Below are 6000 nucleotides of genomic sequence, written 5' to 3'. Positions count from 1 at the left end.
AAAGCCATCAGTTGAGCATAAGAATGCTGTGGTAGGTGTTGGAGGTTTATGGAAAGAAACATGTAAAATAATCATCTCAAAGAGTGAGAGAAATGGACAGTAATAGTTTCAGCCATTGACGCTTAACAGGGACCATTTTTTAAATGAAAGTGTAGTTGATTTACAGTGTTGTGTCAATTTCTGCTATACAGCAGAGTGACACAATTATACATATATACATTCTTTTTCTTATACTATCTCATACTATCCCAAGAGATCGGACCCTGTACAGTAGGACCTCATTGCTTATCCATTCTAAATGTAATAGTTTGCATCTACTAAACCCAAATTCCCATCCATGTCACTCCCTCCCACCTCCCCCTTGGCAACCACAAGTCTGTTCTCCATGTCTGTGAATCTGTTTGTTTCATAGATAGGCTCATTTGTGCCATATTTTAGACTCCACATATAAGTGTTACCATATGGCATTTGTTTTTCTGACTTACTTCACTTAGTATGAGAATCTCTAGTTGCATCCATGGCATTATTTTTCTTTTTTATGGCTGAGTAGTATTCCATCGTGTATATGTACCACATCTTCTTAATATATTCATCTGTCGATGGACATTTAGGTGGTTTCTATGTCTTAGCTACTGTGAGTAGTGCTGCTACGAACATATGGGTGCATGTATCTTTCTGAATTGTAGTTTAGGGACCAGCAGTTTTTACCATGTCATCTAGACCTGGTTATGGGACATGGAACAGAAGGGTTTGTTTTTGTTTTTAGAGAGTTTGCTCTTCCTTGGAGTCCTTATCTTTCTAGGCCAAAGAGAAATGAAAGATGTTTATTGAAATCTCTGTCAAAATTCACCCTTGGTTAGGGAGGCCTATTCTATTTTAATTTTAATATGGCCTGATTCTAAGGCAGAGATAGGCTGCTGCCCAAACATGAGGCCATGACAGTGATTTTGATCTGTATTTCCAAAAAGACTCACTTTTTGTCAGCACCAAATGGACAGCAGTTCCATTCTTTTTTTTTTTAAATGATTTTTATTTTTTCCTGCAGTTCTATTCTTATGCAGCAAAGAGGGAGAGAAGCAGGTGTTAATTGCTTTCCATTGTACACATCAGAACACCAGACTCATTCTAGCTTGAATAATAAATGGAATGTGTTGGCTCATATAACTGAGAAGTCCAAAGGAGAATTCTGGATCCAGGCATAGCTTTATCCTGGATCCAGGTCCCAAGAGGTCTGCTAGAAACTTCCAGAGCCACATGCTTTCTTATTCTTACAGCAAAAAGCAGAAGATGCCCTTGTCCTACCAATTTTGCTGAGTTACACATCTATTGGATCAGCTTAGGTCACACGCCTACCCCTGAACCAATCACCATGGCCGGGGAGATGGAGTGTGCTGCCTGGCTTAGCTTAGGCTATGAACTCCATGGCTGGAGCCAGGGATGGAATCTGATTCCCAAGAATTACTAGGATCCCCAAATGGAATGGATTCCATTCCAAAGGGGGGAATGGAAGGTGGGAAGTCAACCAGTCAATACCAACCTGCGTCACCAAGTGAAAGCAGCAGCATTTATGAGGCATATCTGTGTGCCCTGTCCTGGGATGGGGGTGAGGGGCACATGAAGGAAAAGAGAGGGAGAGAGAGAGAGGAAGTGCTGTTTAACACCGTGAAGTAAGTGAGAGTATGGACAAAATGCTGGTAACCAATCCCTGCTTGGGGCTTTAGAGTTTACAATATGCAGTTTGTCTCACTACTCCTCATAATTTGAAAAGAAATATTTATCCTTGTTTTTGGCTATCCAGCCTCTGAACTCCTTTCCCTCATTTGGGGAACCCTCTACCTTCGGGATCTCAGGAGAAAGCAGGTCCTTCTCCCATTGCTGAGACTGAAAATGCCTCCTGGAACATGGGCATATAGCCAAGCAGATGAACCTGTGACAGACTTTGAATGGGGAGCCAGTGACGCAAAGAAGCAGAGACTGTGGATAATTTTTTTTGGCTGTTGTGGGTGAGGGTGGCAGCATTACAATTCCTGGGGTGACAGGGGAAACAGAACACCCAGCTCCCAGTGCCAGCAGTGGTGGCAGGACAAGCTGCAGCAGCTGGTATTGGTGACAGTAGCAGCAGATTCCCAGGTTCTGACGCTCGCTTTGGGGCATTGTTCCCAGCTGGGTACAACCTCTGGTTTCCCAACCCTTCGAGCAATTTGGCAAGCCAACCAGTATCCTTTCAATAAACCTATTTTCAATCAGAATCAATTTCTGAGGCTGTTTCTTGAAATATAGCCCTTAGAGGTTAGTATTATCATCCTCATTTTTCAAGTGAGAATATAGGCTCCAAGAGACTAAGTAACTTGTGCCTAGGATCATGCTATCTTCTAACTTCAAGCCCCATACTGATCTCTGTACATGCCTCGTGGAGAAGCTGAGAAAGACTCTCTCATTCCCCAGACTGTCCCTGTCTCTCCCCATCTGTCTAGTGGTGAAAGGGTACCACTAGAAAAGGGTTCCTCTGAGTCGGAAAGGCTTTTCCCTCAGTTAAAATGCACACACTCCACGGATCTTGATATCTTGTCAGCTGACACGAGGATGGACTTGTTTAACGGCTGCTTGAGAGTAAGGGCCCATGAGAATGGGATACAGGTGGGGAGGACAGGAGAGGGAGAAAAACACTAAAAGAGGAGGACTAGGGTTGCCACGTGATTAGGACAAAAAGCAGAACTTACCCCATGTTTCTGAGGAGGATTTTTGCTTTGACTGTTTAGCTCACTGGGGGTGAAAGGTGGAGATGTCAGTAGGCAAAGCCTCAGGGGAGACTCGATTGCTTCATCCCGATGGTTTTCAACTCTGCTTCCCCTTTAGAATCACCTAGGGAGCTTTTTGAAAATACAAGTGCAGGGGGGAATGGGAATGGCTGCTTAATGGGTACAGAATTTCCTTTTGCGTTGATGATGAAAATACTGTGGAACTAGATAAAGCTGATGGTTGCGCAATATTGCAAATATACTCAATGCCATTGAAGTGAACACCTTAAAAGGACTAATTTTATGTTATGTGAGTTTTAACTCAATTCAAACAAACAAACCTAGTGCCTTATTTTCCTTGAGAGGGGAGAGGGTAATAAGGAGCATGCCTGAGGGTGGAGGAGTTTCAGAGAGAAAAAGAAGATGGGAGAAAGCTGTTGAGAAGTGTGAGAATTTAGGAGAGAAACACCTTCAAGATACCCTCAGCGAAGACTTACCACACTTTACTTTTTCAGGGCTTCTGTGGGAGGTGGATTTGGATTTCTTTTGGCTGTGACTCAGTACTGAGACAGGGCTGAGCATAGCTTAGTTTTACTTGGGTTATACCTTCTACCTATTTTCTAAGTCTGCCTGAGGCTGGCCCTAGATTCTAGCAAGAAATTCAAACGGGACCAAGGGCTCTCTTGCCCAGATGTAGTCAGGTATGCCCAGATCCAAAGACATCCTCCAATAAAAACAGCAATCAGTTGGGACTGGCCACACTGGCATAAAGACCCCAGAGCACAGCTCACACCTCCTAACCAGAAAAACACTCAGTTACCAGGGATGCTCTGGCAGTGAGCAATTTCAGCCTCTAATTTTGATGAAAATACTTGCCGAGACTGAATTGGCACAAACAAAGCACATTCACACCCAGCCAGCTGGACTCTGTCTCAAGAGTACAAGATGAGGTTCCAGAAGGTGAAGGGACTGATACTATTTATGGGGACATCTGCAGTCATCTGTCTGTTGTAGGTCTGAGTGAAAGTGGTGCAAGGGAAAGATAGCACTTACAAGGAGAAAGCAGCTCCCGAAAGGCTGCAAGCCCACACAAAAGCCCAGGCGTCCTAGGAGACCCTGAGTGCCAGGGACATAGAATGAAGCAGTGGGTTTGCAAAATGACCCTCGTCACAAGCAATTACTAGCTCATATGCTCACCAGAGAAGGGAAACACTTTCCGTAGCACCCAAGAAGAGATAGTGAAGCCAGATAAATCAGGCTGAACTGAAGCAACCAAGGACAAGACAGGACAGATGGAAATTAGCAGCTCTCTAGGGGCACCGGAGCAGATGTTCCCATCAGGTTCTCCAAAGCTGCTTCCCATGCCACCTTTCCCCCCACTCCCATCTTTGATCCTCTCCAGCACTTCATTCTACTCTGTAGGTCTTCCATTCATTTATAATTCACCCAACAGAACTTGACTCAGCGTAGGTCCTATGGCCAGATCTAATCTGCAAGCTTGCAGGTCCGAGAGGCCTCTTCACCAGGGGATGATGGATGAGAGCTGGGGGAACACTGTTCCTCTCACCCTGACACCATCACATAGCGCACTCGTGGCTCTCCTGCACCTCCGTTCTCATTCGTGTGTCTTAAGTGGGGTGCTTGCTTAGCCAGCAAAAGCTCTTGCAGCTGTGGCTTCCCCGAAGCCAGGAAGTGAAGCAACCCGAAGTTGATACAGCCAAGGAGGCCACCTCTACGTGGGTAGTGGCAAAGTGAGAAAGAAATGCAGTAAGTGTGAAACCACAAGGAAATTCATAGTTGGTTCTAAGACTCAACCTTTGCAGGGAGTGACATCCCAGAAAATTCTGGGAGCCGCAACACTGACCAAGCTCCATGTGACTGTTTAGGAAAGAGGTGAACAGGCATTGCAAAGTGAGGTGGTCCGGGAATTTTCAGGGTCTATGCACAGTCAACTGACTTCACATTTAAGTAGCATTAAAATATTTTACTAAATTAGTATAACAAAATTCCTGAATGACACATCCCCAAACTGCTTATGTATTATTAAAGCAAGACAGGTGAAAGCAATCAGTGTCATGTGATTTAATATGATAATCCCAGCATTTATAGACATACAGTCCATCAAATAAGACTTAAAATCTATTTTCTATGTTGTTTCCTCCCAGGTAAGTAGCTGCAACCTCGGAAAAAAATCTGATGTATTAAGGCACATTAAAAAAAATAATGATATACTTTCAGAAAAATCATAAGAACAAAAACCTTTTTATGTCCCTCCACTGGGAGTTCTGTCTTCACCCTGCTCCAGGTTTCATACCCTATGTCAGTCTGTGAACCCTTAGGTCTCCTCCACCTCACTAGGGCTCTGACACCTTCACCAGCTTCCCCCCCCATGCATGGGCATTTTCCTCATCTGGCTCAGACTCTAAACCCTGCACTGAGCCCCTCCGCCACACCACGTGGACACCCTTCTCACCTCGCAGGAGCTCCAGCTCCTTGCACACAGGCAGCCCTCTGACACAGGCACCTGCTCAGATTCGGACACCCACCCTGTGCTGGGCTGCTCCCCTGAGTGGATGCTCTCCCCGCTTCTCTCAGGCTCTGACAGCACACGCAGGGCCACACTTCTGCATGTGTCCTCCTCACTCCGCCTGCCAGCTTTTCTTCCTTGTTCCAACATGTAAGTCCTGTTTTGCAATATCTGTATTGCCTGCCTTTTTTCTAGATTGATACAGATTCGACAACATGAGAAATCCTGATACATCCTATTTTCTCTATTCCTTAGTTTGTCATTCAGAAATCTCGTCACTGGCTGGATGTCACCATCGGGTAGATTTTTCAATAAGTGTACGTGCCTTACCTGAGCCAAGCCTTGGCATATTTGAGACTATTTGTGGGTTGCCTTCATACACAGAAATCTGGCTGGGTATAAAATTCTTGGGTCACCTTCATTTCTCCTTAGAGCTTTGTAAACATTGCTCTATCAACTTCTGGCATAGACCGGACTATGACGAAGCTTGAACTCATATTTACCTGTTCCTATTAGAAGTGACTTGTGGGTTTTTTGCCTAGATATATACACAGGCTTATTCACTGAAGTCATGAGTTGAGTCATTTCATGCTTCTATGCTTCTGTGTTAATTTTTTCCTACAACACGGTGTATCCTTTAAATTTGTAGATTCTGTTCATCTCAGGAAACTATACTTTTTCTCTTTGAATACTTTATTCTCCACTTGCTGTGCTCTCTACATCAGGGGCACTAAA

At 44.5% G+C, this 6000-nt stretch overlaps 1 long non-coding RNA gene across 1 annotated transcript in view; it reads right to left on the bottom strand.

Moving 5' to 3' along the window:
* Positions 1-5768: 5768 nt before the first annotated feature.
* Positions 5769-6000, bottom strand: part of LOC106505486 (uncharacterized) — a 67468-nt gene continuing 67236 nt past the window's right edge. Inside the window, exon 3 of the long non-coding RNA XR_014821665.1 lies at positions 5769-5995. This is a non-coding gene — a long non-coding RNA (uncharacterized LOC106505486). The remainder of the gene's footprint in view (positions 5996-6000) is intronic.

The sequence above is a fragment of the Sus scrofa genome, chromosome 12, assembly GCF_054392235.1.
Source record: "Sus scrofa isolate SSC_HxYL_T2T_F1_AM1 chromosome 12, Sscrofa_HxYL_maternal_Yorkshire_Landrace_v2.0, whole genome shotgun sequence".
Classification (NCBI taxonomy): domain Eukaryota; kingdom Metazoa; phylum Chordata; class Mammalia; order Artiodactyla; family Suidae; genus Sus; species Sus scrofa.
The sequence above is the reverse complement of the archived record's forward strand: the minus strand, read 5'-3'. Positions and strand labels throughout refer to the sequence as shown.